The sequence below is a fragment of the Pelodiscus sinensis genome, chromosome 2 (genome assembly GCF_052426305.1).
Source record: "Pelodiscus sinensis isolate ZL-2025 chromosome 2, ASM5242630v1, whole genome shotgun sequence".
Lineage (NCBI taxonomy): Eukaryota > Metazoa > Chordata > Testudines > Trionychidae > Pelodiscus > Pelodiscus sinensis.
Window position 1 is genome coordinate 172,515,858 of NC_143053.1, and position 23,212 is coordinate 172,539,069.

The window sequence follows — 23,212 nt, forward strand, 5'->3', positions numbered from 1 at the left end:
ATGGCCCATGAGTTTATGGAAGCTGTTTACCTAGGCCATTTCCCCAATCCCAGCAGTTACTGGCAGTTATTGTCTTGTTACTTTACCTTTTCTAGAATGGGATTGTAGGGGGGAAGCTGCCCCACTCTGGCAAGGGAAGGGTTAAAAGCAAGCTGGAAGGATCCTGTGCAAATCATTCCAATCAGAGAAGGCTTTAGGGAGTTGATCAGAGGGTGGCTTGCTAGGACAGCCCTGACATAAGGAGCTGTTCCACAGAGCAGTGGGCAGTTGAGTCCTGACTAGGGAAGGTGCAGGACTAGTTCCCAGGTAGAGTAGTGCTGGGCAGGCTCAGGCCTGATATCTGCCAGGCTGTGGCCTTGACACACGGGCCAAGAAGGTGCAAGGATCACGGAGAAGTGGCCCAGAGAACACTGAGAGCAGCAGTGGAGAGTGAAGGAAGGTAAGGCAAGACTATTGCTGGAGGATCCCTGAGCCAGAACCCAGAGTAGTGGTTGCACTTCATGTGGCCACCATTGAAGCATGGCCTCTACAGACCGCAGCTTACCCCTGAGGCCAGGAGCTAGATGTTGGGCTGCCGTTGGCCATGGTGGCAGGTGTATTGACAGAGAACTACTGACACAACCAAAAGGGAGCAAGAATGGAGTGGTGGGCACTGCCAGAGTGCAGTGTCAAGGAGGATGGTGCAGTCCAGGGTGTGACAAAGGTCTACAGTGAGATGACAGAAATAGTGGAGCAGTATGATAATACAGGCAGTCCCTGGGTTACGTACAAGATAGGGACTGTAGGTTTGTTCTTAAGTTGAATCTGTATGTAAGTCGGAACTGGCGTCCAGATTCAGACACTGCTGAAACTGACCACCAGTTCTGACTTACATACAGAATCAACTTAAGAACCCCAGGCGTCCCCAAGTCAGCTGCTGCTGAAACTGATCAGCAGCTGATTCCAGGAAGCCCGGGGCAGAGCAACTCTGCCTGGGGCTTCCTGTAGTCAGCGCTGGTCAGTTTCAGCAGAAGCTGACTTGGGGACGCCTGGGGCAGAGCAGCTGGGGTGCTGCCGGGTTGGTCCAGTAGTGCCCAGAGCGGGCGCTGCAGGACCAATCGGCAGCGCCCCAGCTGCTCTGCCCCAGAGTCCAAAACAAAAGCCTGGTCTGCTGGGGGGGGGGAGCACACTGGTCTGCTGGGGACACGGGGAGCAGAGCCGCAGCGGCAGCGGGGTGCCGCGCCTCTGAGGCTTTGCTGTAGCAAAGCCTCAGAGGCGAGGGACCCCGCCGCGGCTGCGGCTTCAGTCTGGGTGCCTGTGGTCTGCTGGGGACGGTCCCCAGCAGACCACAGGCACCCAGACTGAAGCGGCAGCAGCGGCGGTTCCCCGCGCCTCTGAGGCTTTGCTCTGGCAAAGCCTCAGAAGCGCGGGAACCTGCCCGGTGCCCCTGGTCTGCTGGAGATGGTCTCCAGCAGACCAGGGGCACCGGAGCAGCTTACGAACGGGGCTTTCTCGCCCCGACCTCCGGGGCGAGAAAGCCCTGTTCGTAAGTGCGGATCCGACATAAGTCGGATCCGCGTAAGTCGGGGACTGCCTGTAGGTGAGACAGTGGCCAGAAGGTGGCACACTCTAATGGACAGAGCTTATTCCCAGTGTGACCAGCAGGGGATATTGCAGCAGTGAGTCTGACTGTTACAAGCATATTAAACAGCTCATACACTCCCCTCTCCCAGATGTCACCATTTTTAGTCGCAGTCTCCGTTTCGCTCTTTTTCTTTTATCTTCAGATGTCAAGACCTGGGAGTGAGAGTGGACAGCAAATTAGATAGTATTGTGCAGTGTGATGGGACGACTAATGTGCTCTTGAACTTCATACCTGGAGGCAGCATGGTGTGGAGCTGGGAGCTAATAGTAATAATAATAGGTGAGACTGTAGTGACCTGTGGCTGCAAATTTATAGACATTGTTGGGGACTAGGACATTCAGCATCAGAGGCATAACACGTTATCATTGCAAGGAAATAAGTAAATCTCTTTTGCTACCATACATAGAGAGGTTGTATCCTTGCTGTGGCCAGCCACAATGGTACGTCGTTACTATTTATTACTTGTATTGTGCTAGTATATGCAGGGGCCTCAAGTGAGATCAGATCTGTCTTTTGATAGATGCTGTACAAACATATAGCAAAAGACCCAAATAATAAGACCCAACCATGCCGTAAATAATGTAAATAAAGAAGATGTACAAAGAGACAAGGTGGGTGAGATAATACCTGTTGATAGACTAACTTCTGCTGGTGAGAGAGACAAGCTTTCAACAACACTGCATAAAACATACAAAGGCTGACAGAGGCTCAGGGAGATAGTGACTGACCTGCAGTCCTACCGCAGGAACTACAACTCATCCCTGGATTCCCAGGCCAGTGTCCTATTCACTGGATCAAATTTTTATTAATACTGTTAGGCAAGAATGTGTCATATTAAAAAGTACTTCTCCCAGTAGTGTTAGAAATGCTCCCATTAAAATGTTTTTACTGAAGTAATTAAGAGTTTTAGTTGCATCTTTGGTTAAATTCCTATGGTTTGAAGTTTAATTAAAAATTGTGATAAAATAAAGGCAAAAAGATATATTGAGATTATATGGCCTGCTTGTATAATGTCTGTTAGAACTAGAGCATCTCTCTTTTGTACTCCCTTCATGCTCATCTATTACATAGAGTCACTCGGCTCCTTAGGCTGTTAATACAATAACCAAAACAGTTTTTCCTGTAGATGGCTCTGTTTTCCCATCAAATGTTAGGAGTGCCATAGTCCTAGAAAAAACTATGTAGCACTTTAAAGACTAACAAGATGGTTTAATAGGTGATGAGCAAGTGGGTCTGGCCCACAAAAGCTTTTAGCAAGATCAGACTAACATGGCTACCTCTCTATTACTATAGTCCTAGAAACATTGCATGAATAAAGTTGTGCTTGAGATTTTTCAGTGTTTCTTATGTCCAGACTAATAATAATTGGAATTAGATATTACTTTTTTCTAGTATGCTTGCAAAGCATTTTAATTGGGTCTGGCTGAAAATTTTCTGTGAAAATTATTATTTGATGGAAATTTGTTTTTTTTTTTACATAACAAACATTTTTGTTTTGCAGTATAAATTTGACTTTTTTGACTCCCCCCCCCAAAAGGAGAACATTTATGCCAAAATCTTTCAGCTTTTGGATTGTAAAAGTTTCAGGAAATGCTGTCATTTGTATTTTTAATTGACATTGCCTGCACATCCCTGCCTGTCTTCCCCCTTTTCATATTTTCTAACCAGTTCATTTTTAATATGTTAAAAAAATCACTGTGAATAAGGACCTAACTTGAAGCCACTTTACCTTTCAAAAGTCTCAAAGTGGTAAAATAACAAGTAGTCCTGTAGCACCTTAGAGACTAACAAATATAAGGGATCATGAGTTTTTGTGAGTAAATCTACTTCATCAGATGAGTTCAAGTGAAAATAACAGAATCCAAGATGTATATATAACAGCAAAAGCTCTTATAACCTGTCAGTTATAGGACCTGTGTTAATGTAAGACACATCCAACCTACTTAATTAGCCTAATTAACATGGTAGCTTTGACAGGCAACTGCTTTTGCTGTTATATACACCTTGGATTATATTATTTTCATATCAGCAAATCTGATGAAGTGGATTTACCCAGGAAAGCTCATGTTCCTATATATTTGTGCTCAAAATATGTCAAAGGTAGGACATGCCTGTTTGGTGAACTATGTAAATAAGTTTGTAGTCTTAGGCTAATTCCTAGTATCCACAGCACACACCCCAGCGAGACAGTTGACTGAGGGCTGGACTTAGAGGCAGGTGACTTCTTTGAGTGCCTGCCAGGCTTGGGGTTCTGTATAGTATTCAAAAGTTTAACAGATGGAAGGGGAGGGAGAAGATTCTCCTTGCCTGGGGAACCATCTGGTTTAGGTCTGGCCCTGGCTGACATTAACTGTCATGGTACCTCAACAATCATGAGAATGGGTAATAGCGAATGGATTACTCTCTTCTGCCTTTAGGATGAATCTTCCAGGTGAGGGCTAAGGTGTGTAGGCTGAATGTTTTCATTTTATGCTGACCATGCTGTGTCTGCTTTGGGAGACGAACTGAAGATTTTGGGTGCCAGGGTTGTCTGCCTACTTAAATTCTCTTTAAGACTAACAAAACCAGAAAGTATTAGAAGAAACATTAGTAAGATGTCTGTTACTGCATCTCCCACCCCCTCTGCCATTAGGTCCTCAGGAACATTAGGAGTTGGGAGACTCAAGCTCATTAGAGCACATTGAATTTTTGGCATCACAGACATGCCCAACTCAATCTATCCAGCTAATAATACTTGGTTAATTTCTATCCATGCCGCATGTTCTTGAACATAGAAACTACAGATCATCTCATCCATCTCCAGGCCATGGCAGGAATGTATAAGATACAGCTGTGAACATTGGAGGATTTGGTCACTGTTGCTTCTTTGGTCATCCTGTTAACAGCAAATCTCACAGGTTGCTAACTATGAAATACTTCCACAAAGAGAAAATTAAACCACAGGCTCATAGATGCTCAGGAAGAAACATCACAGAAATCCCATTGGGGAGAGTCTAGATGGGCCAGCTCTGAACATACATTTTAGAGAATGCTAAATACATTTTGAATACATTTGGTGAGTGTAAATATCATTTCAAGCTAGTTATACATGTTAATGTACCTCTGCATTGAGTTATGTCACATCAGAAAGCACTGAAAGCAAAATTCAGCTCCCTCCTTTTTTTTAAGCACAATAATCACGAAATCATTTTCATTTGGTCAAATCTCTGATGCGGTAGTTCTTTTTTCATGCTGGGGGCTATGCTAGTGCAGAAAGGGGGATAATTACCAGAGAGATGGCTGTCCAAACAAAGTTTAAGCATTTTAAAATGAAATTATTGTGAACATTATTTTAACAAGTACAGGCAGTCCCCGGGTTACGTACAAGATAGGGACTGTAGGTTTGTTCTTAAGTTGAATTTGTATGTAAGTCGGAACTGGTACATATTGTAGGGGAAACTCTAGCCAAACATTTCTCCAGAGCTCAGTTTTATTCTCCCACACCTCACTTCCCTCAGTCTTTTATTCTCAAGCTGAGGTGTCTGCTGAGAAAAGCCGCTCTGCGTCTCCCTGGTCTGCTGGAGGGGGGCGCTTGCTTCGCGTCTCCCTGGTCTGCTGGGGGGAAGCAGCTAGTGCAGGGTTGCCTCTCCCCGTTTGTAAGTAGGGATCTGATGTAAGTCGGATCCATGTAACCCGGGGACTGCTTGTAACTAGAGGAATCTAAACATCAATTTTTTTTTCAGAAAAGGGCAAAGGAAGTGATTAGAAGCTGGAAAGACTTTCATAATAGGAGAGATTAAAAAGATTAGTTATTTAGTTTAGAAAGGAGATGAATAAGAAGTGACATGACAAAGGTATATAAAGTAATGAATGGTACAGAGAAGGTCAGTCATGTGCTTCTTTTGATCCTTTCTTCATAATACAGAACAAAAGCACACCAAATTAAATTAAAAGGCAGCAAATTGAAAACTGGAAATGCTTTATGTGACACAGTTAATCTGTGGAACTCATTGCCACAAGAGATTGTGGAGCCAAAATATTTTGTTGAATTTAAAAGAAGGATTAAAAGTTTAAGAATAAAATTGTAAAACAAAATGCGTAAGCCTCATTTTCAAAAGGAATTTAGGCACTTAGGATTTTTATTGTATTTCAAAGAAACTTAGACTCCTAGGTGCCTACATCAATTTTAAAAATAGAACTTAGACTCCTAAATGATATAGATACTTTTGAAAATGTTACTGTAAAATGAATAAGAGAACACCTTCTACAATTATGACCTCCAGTGACTGCCACGTTATGAAGCTGTTGATAGATAAAGAGAAGCTTGTAAGTGAGGAGACAGACCTTTCACAGGAGCTGAACCTCATTCATGTAAAAATGATGAACACCATGGAACTAATCACTTCCAGAGCTGAATGTACAATGAATTTATTGGCTTTATACCTTACTGGTTCATACTAGGGATGTAAGCGAGTAGTAGACTAGTCTAGCCTAGGCTTATTGGTTAATCTAGTCAACTACTTGCTTCTCTCCCTTGCTGCCTTTGTATCAGAGGCAGCAGGTAGGGGGGAAAGGAGCCGGTGCTGGGGGGTAGCCTCTATCAGAGGCAGCAGCGCAAGGGAGAAGGTGGACAGGGAAGGCTGCTGCAAAGCAGCCCCTGTCCGCTGGGACCCCCATGGACAGGGGTTGCTTCCACAAAGCAGCCTCTGTCCATGGTGGCCTGGGCTGGTTGGGGACAGAAGCTGCTCTGGCCGGGCAGGAAGCCTGGCTGAGTCCCAATTTTGCACTAGGTCCAGGACCTACCCCTGCTGTGCCTGTGCAGTTTAAATGTACTAAGAGCCATGCCTGCTTTGCTCTTAGTACATTTAAACTGCACAGCCACAGCAGGGGTAGTTCCTGGACCCAGCATGAGTCAGGACTGAGTCGGGCTGCCTGCCCTTATCAACTAATTGAATAGTCGATAAAAAGTCTATCGACTACTCAATTAGCCTATAAACCGCATCTTAACATCCCTAGTTCATACTCAGTAGCTGATGCACAGGAGGTTTTATGCATAAGACTATTGACTGGGACTCAGGAGATGTGTGTGAAGTACCTACTTTGACAGACTTTCTTCATGACTTTGGACAAATCATCTCATCTCCCAGTATTTCAATTCCCTGTGTGTAAAATGGGGTTAGTACTTCCTTTACACCACCTTAGTCTTGTCTCTTTAGTTTAATGCTTGTGGCAAGGCATCTTCTCTACCTCTGCAGGATCAGTGCTTCTCCCTCTTCTGCACAAGGCCCTCTCCCTCTGGGAGCAGGGAACCCAGCTCCCTCCCACCTTGCCTGCTGAGGCTATTAGCCCTGCTGGGGTACAAGTCAGTCCCCACTCTGGACAGTGTTTTCCCACTCAGAACCAGCTCCAGCCATTCCTGTGCTCCTGGCAGGGGGCGTGCAATGCATGTGCGGCCCCACCCCCCAGTGTGCTGCGCACCTTACAGCTGCAATTGGGTGCACAGTGCCTGATTGCAGTTCTAAGGGGCACTGTGCAGCCCTCGGCCCCGGACACGCAGCGCCTGATGGCAACTCTAAGGGGCGCCGTGCAGCTCCCGGCCCTGGGCACGCGGTGCCTGATGGCAGCTCTAAGGGGTGCCGTGCAGCCCCCAGCCCCAGGCACACGGTGACCCTTACAGCTGCCATCAGGCGTCCACCATTGGTTGGCGCCCCGAGCAGCTGCCCGGCTAGTTCCCCACCCTTAATCCGGTGCTGCTCCCACTTGGGGGTTATCTCCTAGTATCCTTCAGAGACACCTGGGGCAGGGTTGAGGCTCCTCTGCCTGAGAAAAGGAAACAAATTCCAATGGAAAACAAAAGAGAATACCTTTCCCCACTCTCACTGTGAGGGTGGGTGGTCTTGTTATTGGCCTCGGGATGCCCATCCTTCCCTTAAACAAGCAGCCTGTTTTGAGGCTTCCCCTGCAGGGAGGAGAGAGGAGAAGCCCTCCACCCTGCAGCAGATTTTTCTCTTTGCTGCCACTAGCCCTGCAGAAAGTCGACTCTCCCTTACCCTCCTTCACCTGAGGAAGAGTTTCTGAAAGTCTCAGGCATCCCTTAATTGGACTCAGGTGTCCCTATTGACCTGAGGTAACCCCTTTTCAGCTTATAAGGAAAAGGGCTTTTAGCATTATAGGGCTAACATGCCTGCCTTCCTACCCCTCTTAGGCTATATCTACACAGCAGTGTTATTTTGGAGTAACTGACCTTATTCCGAATAACAAAGTGTGCATTTATAAAACAAGCCACTATTTTGAAATAATGGCAAGCTGGAAGACTTCTTACTCTGACTCCTGGAACTCATTTCACAAGGAGTAAGCGCAGTTGGAGGAAGAGTGCTCTTCCTTCGACTTCCTGCTGTGTAGACAGCGCCAAAAGCCAAAATAAGCTACTTTGACTTAAGCTACGCACTTGATGTAGCTCAAGTTGCGTAGCTTAATTTGACTTTTACTCTGCTGTGTAGACGTGCCCTTACAGGGCTGCTCTATGAGTGTGGGACCTATTTTCATTCCTCCCTCCATTCATGCACCCAGCCAGGAGTTGCCTGGGCAGCATCTGTTGGCTCCCTCCATATCTTTGAGGAGCAGTGGGTACTGTCTAGGTTCTCTACTTGGTGTCCCGTCCATTTCCCTAAGTTTGCCCTGCTGACCGCTCCACGTCTGTTCCTGTTTTTTGCCTTCGTCCCCCAAACTTAGTTGAGTGCTGGGCTCAGTAGCTCCTCTTTAGGGTGGAGGTGGAACTTTTAGCTGAGGTTGGGCTTCTGCCCACCTGCATCCTGGCACTCAAGAGGAATACCCTCTTACAGGACTTCTCTCTGACTGTGGGACCTGTTTTCATTCTATCTGTTCACGTATGCAAGCAGAGTTCTTTATGTGCATTGGGCCTAATGGTGAGGTGTCTTCTCAATTTTCTCTCAGAAGTTATCTTTGGGAGTTTATCTGAATAAAGATTGGGTAAAAATGGAGGGCCTGATTGTATCCGCAAAGAGCTGTGCACTAAAAGGCTGCTCTTTGTGTGGTGGTCTCTGGTTCCTGTGAGAAAGAAGGGAGAATGCTGACTTTCCCCCTACCACCCACTGCTCTGGATCCTACAGAGGACTGTACATGGGTCCAAGAATTTGCAGAGTGGAGGAGTGTTTGAGCCAGACCAAGGCTGAAAGGTCACATGGGCTACACTACAGTGTTATTTCGAAATAATGTGTCTAGACATAAAATGCATTTTGAAATAGTGTTTTGCTATTTCGAAATAGTGTGTCCACACTAATAGGACGCTGAATCGCATTTAAGGCCGGCTGGAACCGGTGCTGTCAGGACATCAGGCCAGGAAAGGTTGTATTATCTTTCTACAGAGAGGGACTCAGAAAGATAATGATATTTGGGCCTGTCTGACCTTTCTAAGGTCCCTCTCTGTAGCTGGGACCTGCTTTTAAAGGATTATGACTCCTGGCTGGCTGTGGTAATTATTGTGCAGCTGTAATGGAGTTTACAACTTGTTTGTTCACATCACTGATAGAATATTTTCCCAGTTTTGAAAGGTGCTTTTCCCTCTCAAAAGTTAGCAACAACAGGAGGTGGTTAAAATCTTCCCTTTCTTTCCTGTGTGTTGTATATGTGAGCTGTGCACTGTATAATATAATTGCTGCTGGCATCAAAGGTGGCAATGGCTGTGCCATCCTTGGTGATTGATTATAGCATGTGACTTAAATGAAATTAGATAATTAAAGTTTGTGAAAGACTGTTTCCATTAAGCCAGTCTGGGTTTTCTATTGTTTGTTAACTCTGTCTATCTGCCACATTTAGTTCTGGGTTTCTGAATTGACACAAAATGATGCTTTCTGTGGGTTCCATTTGAACACATGATATCATGTTAGTGCAAGGGACTGAGTAAAGAAGTGGCAAGTATGCAGAGACACTGAGTGTATTCAAACCTGAATGCAGGGATCCAAGCCCAGAACATGTGCACAGTATGTTAAGCCAACCTCATATCTTAGTATAGAATGGGAAAGTAGTGACACTACCTTCCCCTCCCACCGCCAATTTGATTCCTGCTTCTGGAGGAAGAGGGATTACGTTTCTCCAGTCATTGGAAATCCTTCAGATTTACTAACCTTCAGTTGTAGATATGTTGTCATCAGATGGCTCCATTCTGCTAAAGTCCAGGAAGCATTTAAAAGGAAATAATGCATTTTAGGCCAATATTATTTTTAAAAATTCATTCCTACAATCTCCTCTTCTTGTGTGCCATTCATTTCATCCCATTAAAACATTGAAAAAAATGAATAGTCCTGTTGCATCTTAGGGTATGTCTACACTACAGAGGAAGATTGAAGCTGCTGCTGTAGATCTTCTAGGGTTTGAATTAGTGAGTCTAATTAAGACAGCTAATTCAAAGTGAGAGGAGAACGCCAATTGATGCTGGTAACCCTGCTAACACAAGGAGTAAGGGAAGTCAAAAGAACAGTGTTCTTCCTTCGACTTCCTGCTGTGTAGACAGCGCTAAAAACTGTGTTAAGCTACTTAAACTTAAACTACGCAATTAACGTAGCTGAAGTTGCATATCTTAATTTGACTTTGTCCTATTGTGTAGACGTTCCCTTGAGACATATATATACACACAGGGTTCGCCGAACCACGGCAAGCCCCGCTCGCCAGCTGCGCTGTCTGGCGATCTGCGCATGTGCAGATCATTCTGCACATGCACAGACCGCCCAAACCCGGCTCTTCCGGGTTACAATCTACTCGCCCGTGGCACGTAGATTGTATTATTTGTCGAGCTCTGTGTGTGTGTGTGTGTGTGTGTGTGTGTGTGTGTGTGTGTGTGTGTGTATATATATATATATATATATATATATATATATGAGTTTTACCCACGAAAGCTCACAGTAGATAGATAGATATATTTGTTAGTCTCTAAGATGCGACAGGATTTTTTTTTAAGTTACAGACTAGCACAGCTACCCCTCTGTGACATTGAAACATTGGTAAGACAACAGTGTCATAAGAGTTTACATATGGTTATATTAGTAGGATGGCTGGCATACGAGTTGCTTTGGTGTGTGAGCAGCCTTTGTTCTGTCGAATCATTATTATTGGTGATAGCATGGGAACATGTAAGCTGCACTTTAACATCCCATACTGGTGCTACACACTGTGCACTGAGGAGAATTGTCATATTTGTGACCTGTGTACATTTGATAGAGAGATAACTGAGGCACAAGCATAGAATCCCTATTAGCAGCAGTTTCTCAGTCACTTCTGAGAGCAGAACTGCACCCTACCATGCATTTGAAACTTCACTAACAATCTGCTGATGCCCCAAGAGGAGTACACATTACCTTGCATCCCCATGATTGTTTTGACCTTACTGTGCAAATAGGAATAGCTGACTCTTTGAATGAACACAGGGAATAGACTAGCAATTAAGAGGATGCTATTTTTGCAGTCAATTTTCTGAATAAAATGTTAACGAGCAAGCAGGATGGTTACACCTGTGGAAATAAAAGCTTTCTTTTCAATCAAAGGATCCCCTGAACTTGTAACACCTTCATCAGTTCACAAAACTGCAGTTCCTAATGGTAATAGGGGTGCTTTGAAGATTATTGGTCAGAAGTCCATGCTTATTAGCTTTTAAAAAGTTGGTCTTTTACACAATGCAATCCTATTGTCTATTTCCTTTTCTTTCACAAATCTTCAGTCGCTCTCACCCAGGGAGATAAGTAATATTTTATCCTCTGTGTTCCATATGCTAATGCCATATGAGCTCTGTCAATTTGACCACTATGTCACAGTGGGATTACAAAGTTTATCTAATATTATAAAATATTATTTTTTACTCACCCTAGGTTTCTGGGTTGTAAACATATTGTAACATGCATGAGTAAGTTAACAGATTCACAGAGATGTTGATATTAAAAGAAAAAAACTCAGATTTTTCTGTGTTCTGTTCTTTGCAACATGGCTGCTAAGATTCAGTGGTTTTTAGTCATGCAAAACTATTATCTGCCTGGCTTTCCTAGCTTTGTGTTTGGGCGAATGGAATAGGTTAAGGCAAGGGCACAGCTAATGTTCAAGTGTTTGTGGGTAAACGGCAAGAGAAAATAAATGAGATGGAATTCTAGCTATTGCCAACTGCTTCCTCAAGCCACAGGAAATTCTTATACACCTCTGTTTACTTGATTTATCCAAAGTATATTGAGGTTCAACAAATGTTAATCCTGACTTTACTACAAGCTTACTGTATCATCTTGGGCAAGTCACTTAACAGCAGCGTGCCTCAATTTCCCCATCTACATAATTGGGGCCATGCTAATGTCTTTAAAAAGTGCTTTAAAATCATCACATGAAAATCAGTATAAGTGCCAAACTTTCATTTCATTAGTTGTGCTAATTATTAGGATTGATGGGTTATTGATGACAATTACATTGGTGCTAGTGTTCAATATTAATATATTAGAGCATACCTCTAATATATTTAACTCATACGATTGTACCTTTTGTAGAAAACAGCAAAGAATTTGGCTTAGGAGCTCTTCTGATTTGGGACAAGTAAGTTGTCACAGGAAGAACACTTTGCTATCAAAGTGAGATAGAATGGGAACTGCTGGCACTAAACCATCTTCACTGAGGCTATGTCTACACTCACGGCTTCTTGCGCAAGTACAGCCGTTCTTGTGCAAGAATCTGCAGAGCGTCCACACTGCCTGCTTGCTCTTGCACAAGGAAATTTACAGTACGGCGTGGTAAGAGAGGGCTTCTTGCGCAAGCGCTACACTCCTTTTTATCAGATGTAAGCCCTCTTGCACAGGAGCTCTTGTGCAAGAGGGCAGTGTGGACGCTCGGCAGGCTAAAATTGCCATCAGAGCTTTATTGTGCAAGAGAGCGTCCACACTGCCATGCGTGCTCTTGTGCAAAATCACAGCTCGCACGTGGCAGTGTGGACGTTTTCTTGCGCAAGACTCTTGTGCAAGATGTTCTTGCGCAAGAAGCCGCCAGTGTAGACATAGCCTGATAGTATTGGCTTTCCAAATCCTCCTTTTTAAATATGGAATACATGGCACTCAATTAGTAAAGCGAGAACGCAGAATGCTAGAGGCAGCTTAGTTCTAGATGTATGCTCCAGTTTCAGAATCGAGTAATTATAGATACCCAATGTAAAATGTAATTTCCTATTATAAAGATGATTTTATTCTGGTGATTTTTTAACTAGACTGTTTTTAATGCTAATTGTTCTGTCAAAGTAATAAAAAATGTTCCTTGACTTTCTCCCAACCCCCACTTTCCCCCAAAAAGAGAGAGTGAATGTGCTCCCACAAGAGTATCATAGAATCAATTTTTCAGCATGGGATTATACAGTTTGGCTGTATAGGCTTAAGGCTTTTAATTTGCTTACACATAGATAGACTGGCTTGAGCTCTATACATCACCAGATCAATGCAAATCTGTTTACTCGAAACTTGGTTCAATTTAAAAAAAAATCCATTAACCAGCAATAAAAGCCCTGGATTAATATAATTACCATAGGGTTCCAAGCACATGAGGAAGGACTGGGTATTTTCTATAACAATCTTAACAAGAATGCTGTGGAACATCTTTTAAAAAAACAAAAGAAACTGAAAAGGAAAAGAGAAAAGACTGTAGATAAAGTTTGGATCTCCCCTTTAAATAATAGCTGACAAACAACACCAGCAATTAATGTAGATCAGTGTTTCTCAACCAGTGGTATGAGTACCCTTAGGGGTACTTCAACACAACAGAAACTTGGAGAAAACTGAATTTTTAAGTTTTACAGTGCTTTATTATTTTTGTACTTTATACTGAAAATTTCATTGCCCGCCTGGCTACGATTAAGTTGTTTAAACAAATGTGTTGCAATAGTAGAAAAAAAAATTGGTTGGTCTGAAAACTGTAGATACTGGAAGTACTTAAACATTTTTTTAAAGGGGCACTTTATTAAAAAAGGTTGAGAAACACAGATGTAGGTGAATACTCCATTTCTGTGGGGAGAGTTTGGAGTGGTGGAAAGCACTGGGGCAAACACAGAAAGGCAGGAGTCCTGAAAGGGGGACAGAGAATCAGGGGACTAAGAATCATAGAATACTAGGACTGGAAGAGACCTTGAAAGGTCATCGAGTCCAGTCCCCTGCCCTCACAGCAGGACCCAGTACTGTCAAGACCAGTGTTTCTTAAACTGTGTTCCACGAGGCATTCGGAGGTGTGCCGTGGAGAACAGAATTCAAAATGGCCACCCTTAAAAGGGCAGGTGACATTTTTTCCCTCTAACTTTCCCCTGACCTTTTTTTCCCTCAATAACTTTCCCTCTGACCCCTTTCCCCCCCAACCTTTTTTTTTTCTCAACAAAAAATCCTTGGTGTTCCTCATAAACAGAGCTCGCCAAACCGCGGCGCATGCGCAGACCGTGGCGAGTAGATTACCTAAATTGTCGAGCCTTGCTCATAAAAAAAAATTGTTTGATGTTCCTTGGTCTTAAAATGTTGAAGAAACACTGGTCTAGACCATCCCTGATAGACATTTATCTAACCTACTCTTAAATATTTCCAGAGATGGAGATTCCACAACCTCCCTGGGCAATTTATTCCAGTGTTTAACCACCCTGACAGTTAGGAACTTTTTCCTAATGTCCAACCTAAACCTCCCTTGCTGCAGTTTAAGCCCATTGCTTCTTGTTCTATCCTCAGAGGCGAAAATGAACAAGTTTTCTCCCTCCTCCTTATGACACCCTTTTAGATACCTGAAAACGGCTATCATGTCCCCCTCAGTTTTCTCGTTTCCAAACTAAACAAGCCCAATTCTTTCAGTCTTCTTTCATAGGTCATGTTCTCTAGACCTTTAATCATTCTTTTTGCTCTTTGTCTGGAAGAAGGACTAGCCTATCTCTGCAGACAGATGTAATAGAAACTTGAAAGCCACACAGAACAAAAATATAACTGTTTCGTACAGCAGAATCATGGCTAGGGTGACCACCCATCCCAAAATGAGTGGAATAGTCCTGAAATGCAGAATTGAAGTCCAGGTCCTGGGCTGAATGACTCCAGGACTGGATTTGTCCCAGATATCCTGTGGCACCTCTCCATGTCTGTCTAGAGCCAGCCTCTTCCTTGTGGTGGAGATGGGGGCAGAGTCGAGCTTTTGCCTCCCTCCGCCTTTCTCCATGAGGCTTCCCTCCTTCTACCCCCTCCCCCCCGGAGACCCTGCCCCCTTGCCAAATAAGAAACTGGGAAATAGTAAGAGCCATTCAGGAAGCTTTGGCCACTGTGGGGAGCCTCAGATGCTGCACTTTCCTGGGTGGCATATCCTGGGGAGTGGGGACACAGGTCTTTCTTGGGCACCCTGGCCTCCTGTTGAGGCAGTTTTGTGGCTTCCTATGGTAGGCCTGGCTCCCTGAATGGCTCTTACCACTTGCTGGCTCTGACTTCTGACCAGGCCGGTGGCAGTGCCGGGAGAGGTGGAGTCTGGGGAGGAAGAAGAGGTGGGCCTATTGTGGGGAGTGGGGCTCCAACACGTGTCCTGCTTTTGCCTCTTGAAATAGCCGTCTTAGTAGCAGTGAGAGATGTGTAATGGGTCTAGACTTCCAAAGCTTTCACTACAACTGGTACAATGGAATTAAGCATCTTTTAAAAGAATGGATGGATGTGGGGGAAAGGATGAGGACTTGGATAATAACACAAGGTTCACAAGTGTTCTGTAGTGAAATGGAGTTAAGAAAATGCCCTCCCCCTTCTCCTAAATATGCTGGGGGTGATGTGTCTGAGGAGATGGACACTGGATCCATCCCTAATGGCTGCATTTGAAGGCACGACACTTGGATTAATTTTTTTAGAGCTGATCAAAATGTTTTCAATTTTCATACAAAACATTCATTCAACATTTAAACTGATTTGAGAGAGGGCTGTAAAATGTTAAAAATCATGGAAATCTGGATTATTTTTGAGAAATGTGTGAAATATTTTACTGGGCCTTTTGACCAGATCTGTGGCTATTTTGAGTAGCAGGATTTTAAAATAGTTGCAGAACAGGGACAATCATTGCACTGAATTTTGTATGAGAATGAGGGTGCAGGGCTCTCTCAAACTTCTGTGGAAGCTGTCTGCATATAAGGAAATTAAATCTTGAAGACTACTCTGTTTTTCTCTGCTTTGGGCTACTCAGCCACAGGACTGAGATCTGACATTATTTCAGCCAGAGCATATTTGTTTTTTCATCAGCATGAGATGCTGTAAGAGGAGCTCATAGTCTTTGTCCCAAGATTTATATTTAAATTCATGAAAAAAAAATCCTATATCAGTAACTTTTTGGAAAGTAAAGAGAAATTGTTGTCTAAAGCAGCATTGAGAAAAATGTTACAGAAAAAACAATATATTCCCCGTTAACAATGTGAAAGTGACAATGTTTCCTACATTCATACATTCACTTAGGCCTTGTCTGCACTTAACATTTTTTTGCTGGCATAGCTGTATTGGTTAGGGGTGTGTGTGTGTGGGGGGGGGGGGGGGGGAGAGGATGAGGGGTGGACTAACGGATGGAATCAGACCTCTAAGCAATATAACTATGCCAGCATAAAAGCCCTAGTATAGATGCATTTATGCTGGCAAAAAAAGTGCTTTTGATGGTACAGAGTTTTAAAGTCAGGGAACTGGTATAAGTTGTTGTGTTGGCAGAAGAAGCTTTGCCAGCAAAATTAAATCTAGTCTGGCTATAGGAGGTATAGGTATACAACACCTTTCCAGCACTAAGTTTCAGCCTTTAAGATTTGTCTTCCTCCTAACTAGATTTCCTCAGGCTAAATTAAGCATTTTCTGATTTTACATTTTATTTTCTGTTTCTTTTCATTTGCTCAGTTAAAAAAAAACATACTTTTCAGACATCCTGTGACCCCTCACTTCAAGCAGCCCTAGACTTAACCTTCTTTGACACTTAAAACACTTTCTTCTTAAAGGAAAAACTTTTATGCAATTCCATTCTGCACTTTATCCCCTGTAGCCCTTTACTGCTCCCACTATGAAAAAGACAGACTAAATTCAGAGGATGAGAAAATGTGGCGGAATGGATTTCTTGTCTCTCCTCTGTCCCCCACCCCCGTATATACTACTGCTCTTCTTTATTTCACAGAAAGCTGAAATAATAGTTTTATTTTATTTTTTGTGGACTTTGGATCAAGGCTGTTTGGCAGAAAATCCTGTTTTGTTTTGTTTTAATACTCACTGTCATAAGTAATTTTAGGGACTGTATGTAAATGGTTTATTATAGCAACTTGTTCCTCTGACTACTGAATGGTAACACAGACTATTATACACTATATGACATGACCCAACATATATGTTTGCTAAGTTATTTGGCAGGTTGTGAGAAGGCTTGTTCTGAAAATTTTTCACACTCCCTTAACCCCATTGGTGCTGGGAGTCAGGATTTCCTCATAAAGTGCTAATGCAAAATGCATTGGCACTTTTCAGCAGGAGAGAGGAACCCACGGGTGCCAGGGGTAATTCAGTCTGTTTCAGTTAGTAGGATGGGGTCAAGCCTGTCCTTATACCAAAAAGAGAAGGAAAAATATCCCCATACTTGTTTTTTCTGATATTTAACACAGAAATTTAAAATTGTTTTCATTGCCCCTTCATCTACCAATCTCTACTGTGGCCTAGTAGAGAGCTTTTGGTCCATAAATCTCAAAATAACTTACAAAGCAAAGCATCATTATTCCCATTTTGCAGGTGGTTGACTCATACTTAAAGAAGTGAAAGCCACGGTTTCAAAATGAAATGCCTCCACATAATTACTAGGGGTATGTCTACACTACCCCCCTAGTTCGAACTAGGGGGGTAATGTATGCATACCGAACTTGCTAATGAAGCCCGGGATTTGAATTTCCCGGGCTTCATTAGCATAAAGCCGGCTCCGCCATTTTTAAAAGCCGGCTACACGCAACACGGGCTAGATAGTTCGAACTATGTAGCCATTCCGATCTATCTGTACGCCTCGTTCCACAGGCGGGTGGGCAGCCGGTGGAAGCAGGGTCAGGGGTAGCAGTGCTGTCCCGTGGAGATCCAGGTGGGTGAGCAGCGGGTGGCAGAAGCAGGGTTGGAGGCAGCGGCGCTGTTCCATGGAGATGTGGGTGGGCGTCCAGCAAAAGCAGGGTTGGAGGCAACAGGGCTGTCCTGTGGAGATGGGGGGGAGGGGCAAGCGGGCGGCAGAAGCAGGGTTGGGGGCAGCGGGACTGTCCTGCGGAGATGGGGGGGGGGACTGTCGGGGGTGGAAGCAGGGTTGGAGGCAGTGGGGCTGTCCAGCAGAAATCGGGGAGGGCAGGCAGCGGAACCAGGGCTGGACGGAGGGTGAGGGGGCTGGCCAGGGGAGAACAGGAGGAAGAGGACGGGAGAACCAGCTGTGGGAAGCAGGGCTGGACGGGGGCAGCTGGGCTGGTTGGGGGGGTCGTTGGGCGAGCAGGACTGACGGGGGAGATTGGTGGGAGGCGGGGGGAAATGGCTGCCAGAAGCAGGGCTGGATGGGGGCAGCAGGGCTTGACTGGGAGATCGGGAGGAGAAGTTGTGGGGGAGCGGGACTGACCTGGGCACATGCAGACCCTACAGTCCCTGGCAGATCAGTGAGTCTGCCTGGGGGTTCCATTTTGCCCCCCCCCCCCACATATCCTCCCTCGAGTAGTTGTGAACTGCCTGGCACGTAGACACACTCAGACAGCGTGAGCACATCTACCAGCCAGGCAGTTCCCAGCTAAGGACTGAGACACCTATCTACAATAAAACTTACCTAATTAGAAAATACCAGATATTTTATATATCTGGTAATTTCTCAATTTGTTTCTCAGACAAAACCCTCAAATACCAGATTGTCCGGTACAAAACCGGACACCTGGCAACCCTACCCTTCCTTGCACCCTCCCTCCTAGACAGCTACCCTCCCCCCAGTCTGCTCCTGCTCCCACCTGCTGGAGTGCCCATGCGGCACCGGGTCCCCCAAGTCCTGGCCCAGTCTGGGTGGAGGATGCAGCTGGGTGAAAACTGAAAACGTATTCATTTTTCATTCTTTTTTTTATATGTGTTTATATTTTTGGGCTGCAAAAGACAGTACTGAAAACTAAAGTAAAGAGTTTGGGAAACCCTGGTCTAGCCAGCTTTCTATCCATCTTAGGGTACGTCTAAACTACATGGCTCCGTCGACGGAGCCATGTAGATTTGTTGTTTTGGCAAAGGCAAATGAAGCCGCGATTTAAATGATCGCGGCTTCATTTAAATTTACATGGCTGCCGCACTGAGCCGACAAACAGCTGATCAGCTGTTTGTCCACTCAGCGCACTAGTCTGGACGCTCCCCTGCCGACATCAAAGCCCTTTGTCAGCAGCCCCGGTAAACCTCATCCCACGAAGAATAACGGGGCTGCCGACAAAGGGCTTTGATGTCGGCAGGGGAGCGTCCAGACTAGCGCCCTGAGCGGACAAACAGCTGATCAGCTGTTTGTCGGCTCAGCGCGGCAGCCATGTAAATGTAAATGAAGCCGCGATCATTTAAATCGCGGCTTCATTTGCCTTTGCCTATGTGTCTAATCTACATGCCTCTGACGACAGAGGCATGTAGTCTAGACACAGCCTTACAGTCCATTTATCCAATCCATATTCCCTTAATTTACTGGCAAGAATATTGTGGGTGACTGTATCAAAAGCTTTGCTAATGCTGGCACTGGGGGCTTTGGGAGGACCAGAAAGAACTTATTTGAATATTCATCATTTGCTTAATGAATACGCAAATATGCAAATGAATGTTACTGGTCCTCCAAAAGCTCGTGAATGGATTTACTGGTCCCAGTGTCAAAAAGTTTGGGAACCCCTGCACTAGATCATAGGTGCCTACGCTATGTAGCTCTGAGCTGACAGGAATAAAAACTATCACTGTAATGTGGGTGTTATTTTCTTTCCTTGCCCCCCAGTATAGTAGTTTTAATATGGATTCTTAAGATGCATGACTCCAGCTACAAGAATAGCGTAGCTGGAGTCAATATTCCTTAAATCAAATTTCTGTGGCATCCCCATTGTGGTTGGTTGATGAGAGAAACTCTTCCGTTGACTTTCCTTACTCCTCATGATCCCGTGGAGTATCAGAGTTGATGGGGGTGCCATCAGCAGTTGATTTAATGGGTCCTTTTTAGACCCACTAAATTGAACACTGAAAAATCTATCTCTGGTGCATCCATCTTCGGGTAAGTATAGACAAGGACTTAGATATGCTATGTCTTTGGCTATCTTGTACACTGGTGGCCTGCAACATCTCCCTAGGTGGTAGGCTATGTGGGACTGAGCAGTTTAGTTCAGTGTGATTTGCCAACTGATACTACAGCCAAAATAAAATGTTTATTAGAAGTGGTAGATACCAATTAAAAAAATCACTCTGTACCGGCATCCACCTAAAGAACCCAATTATAAGAATAATGCTCATCCAAACAGAGAACAGAGTCAATAGCATATGATTTGCATGACCAATCACAGCTAGGCAAATCACATCTTAAATAACGATCATGCAAATTAAATTTGATATTTTTGGATCCATCATGTTAGAAATGCCAAGTAGGCTTCTTGGTCCAGAGATATTTCCTGAAATGAAAGTGGTTTAATTTTAGCAGTTGGAAGTCTGCAGCTGAAAGTCAGTCTAACCCATTAATAATGACTTGTATTATTGTAGCACCTAAAAGCCACAACTGAGATGGGAGCCCCAGTGTTTTGCAGAGATGCATATAAGGCAATCCCTGCCCAAAGAATTTACAGTCTCAATAGAAAATAATATAACTGGTTGAAAAGTTTCTGATCAGAAACTTTTGGTTCTAACTGAAATGTGTCACATTTTCTGCCAGCTGGCTCCTGGGCTCCTGGCTGTCTGGCCAGCCAGCTGGCAGCGGAGTTGGCTTCTCAGCCTGGAATTCTTTGAAAATGTCTATTCCACAGACGACTTTACATTTGACTTTTAGTTCCAATTCTGAATGAAAAAATAAGTTTGGAAATATGTACTCTTCCATGGGATAGAAAGTCTGCTTCCCGCATACCCTAGTCAAGACTGGTAGAGTTTGAGAGGGGAATCGGAGGTAAAGCAGCTTATCTGAGGACATAAAATAGGTCAGCAACAGCCCAGGAATAGAACCCAGGGATCTAGACCAGTACTCTATTTTAGTATTGTTAATGCATTAGGATTTTATTGTAAATTGAACAACATTCGATGGGGTTTTTTTCTGAAAGTTGCAGCTCATGGAGTCTCGTGATTGTATGAGACTCATTCTGGCCCAGAAAAAGAAATCAAATTAAAAGGACCTAAAATATGTCCTCTTAATCGTTTTTAGATCCAACTTCATAATTTTGGCAGGCCCTGACTGATTATTTTTGACCATTAGGGGTTGATAATAATCCACTGATTAGACCAGGGGTTCTTAACCTTTTTATTTGAGGCCCCTGCCCCAAAATGCTATAAAAACTTTACAGTCCACCTGTACCATAATAATGTTTTTTCCCCCTGCAAATATATACGCTAGCTCAGTTAAAGGATAGCAGGCAGGGCAGCTTTTAGGACCCCACGCTACAGGGGGCACCATGAAGCTAATGCTCAAACTTCAGCTTCAGTCCCAGATGATGAGGCTTGGCAGGCCTTTCACTTTCTGCCCTGGTCTTAGAAAGAGTTTAATGCCAGCCATGTTTGTTGGATATGGTGGTGTTGTCTTCAATCCTTCCTGTCAAAGGTAGGGGCCCAGGCAGAGACAGGCACATCTTGGAGGTGAATGCCTGGCTGCAAAGATGGTGTCACCAGGAGGGCTTTGGCTTCCTTGACCTCAGGATGCTATTCCAGGAAGGACTGCTAAGCAGGGATGGCATTCACCTTTCGAGGAAAGGGAAGCCCGTATTTGGATACAGACTGGCTAATCTAGTGAGGAGGGCTTTAAACTAGGTTCAACAGGGACAGGTGACTGAAGCCCACAGGGAAGTGAAGAATATGGAGACCTGGGAGATGGGTCGGAAATGGGAGGGAGTGTAGGCAGAGAGAAAGGAGGGACAAGGTGGAACTGGGAGGCAAGATCAAATTAGTATCTTAGATGCCTATATACAAATGCAAGAAGTTTGGGTAATAAGCAGGAAGAACTGGAAGTGCTAATAAATGGAGGGAGGGAAGAATCTCTTCTTTCCTGCTCTTTTTCTGCTCCTGGCGTGTCAGACCAGTCCTCTGATGCTCTGTGTGACTGCGAATGCCTGACTAATGACCTGACTGCACTTGGCTGAACCAGTGTTCCCAGCTGTTTGTTTTGTGCCAAGGCCTCTGTTTGTTTGAGCTCACGCTCAATGATCTGTTCTTGATCTGTTCTGCCAGGCTCTGCTAACAACCTGTTCTAAAGCTCTACTCCCTTTGTAATGGGCATGCATGTGTCCTGAACTCTTGTTCCTGAGGCAACTCACTAATGTGTGTCTCTTGTATTTTATCTAGAGAGAGTACTTCTATGAACCCACCCAACCCCTCACCTGAGAATAAAAAATCAGCTTTCGAATTGGTTTCAGTTTTAAGGTTAAAATGGGCTGTAATGGCCCAAGATGGCTAATTGTTTTTTGTGTCTAAGTACTAGTTATACCCTTCGTTTTCCTTCTATCTAAAATGTCACACACAGAGGGATAGAATGTAGAGGGGAGCATTAGAAAGTCCATCTCTCTTCCTGTTTCTTCCCTGCCCCCCTTCTCTGGAGCTGCTGGTGGCTCCTAAAAGGATTAATTAGAAAGATGTGAGCAGGGGTTGGAACGTCAAAAAACAATCGTCACTTTCATATCTGACCCCTATCACCAGCTGCAGAATTAACAAATTGAATGTCGTCAGCAAACAGGAGTTGCAGATGATATGAAGTTCATTACTAGCAGCACAGGGCTTGTGTTCAAAGCTCACTTTAAACAACTCTTGCTGATTAAATTCCATGCAGGAGCTCCTGCCAGAGACTGTTAGAAAATACGAACATCTAACAACTCTCTCCCTCCCTCTCTCTCTTTTTTTAACATGTGCCAATTATTTGTCTCCTATCTGCAGGTGCTGGCAAGTATCAGTGCTTTGGCCCCACTGTCTACAGTCTTATCCATTTGGCGCCTGATCTAGTGCTCTCACATTACCAGCCGTGGGTTCTGTTTTCAACTGTGAAAAGCTGTGAGCATAACTCCTGCTCTCCCCGCTCCTTCCCCCCCTTCTCCCATGGCTCTTTTAAAGTGCCTGAAAGTGACAAAATAGACTCCTGGTAACCTTGTTAAAGACGTTATGAGGAAGCGTAGAATAAAAAAAGTGAGAAGTGCTACTTCTGTTTTAACTGTACAAACTCAGGTATATTTCCATGGTCATCCTTCTTTTCAGTGGTGGTGGATTTCTGCTTGTCCTAAATACTCTTCCTTTCACAGGATAGAAGCAGCTACATGTAGCAAAACTAGAGTGGTGTTCAAAGGTGCTAAAAATCTATCAAGTCTATCCCTGTACACAATCTCCTTCTATTGCCTAGATAAGAAGGAAAGGAGAGCATGATGGAAGTGAATAAACATGGAAACATATGTAA

The 23,212-nt window shown here is 44.2% G+C and overlaps 1 long non-coding RNA gene across 3 annotated transcripts in view; it reads left to right on the plus strand.

Annotated features, from left to right (window-relative positions):
• Positions 1–22,957, plus strand: part of LOC112546245 (uncharacterized) — an 89,013-nt gene extending 66,056 nt beyond the window's left edge. For all 3 annotated transcript variants that reach the window (XR_012901883.2, XR_012901881.2, XR_012901882.2), the window contains one exon: positions 22,702–22,957. This is a non-coding gene — a long non-coding RNA (uncharacterized LOC112546245). The remainder of the gene's footprint in view (positions 1–22,701) is intronic.
• The last annotated feature ends 255 nt before the right edge of the window (positions 22,958–23,212 follow it).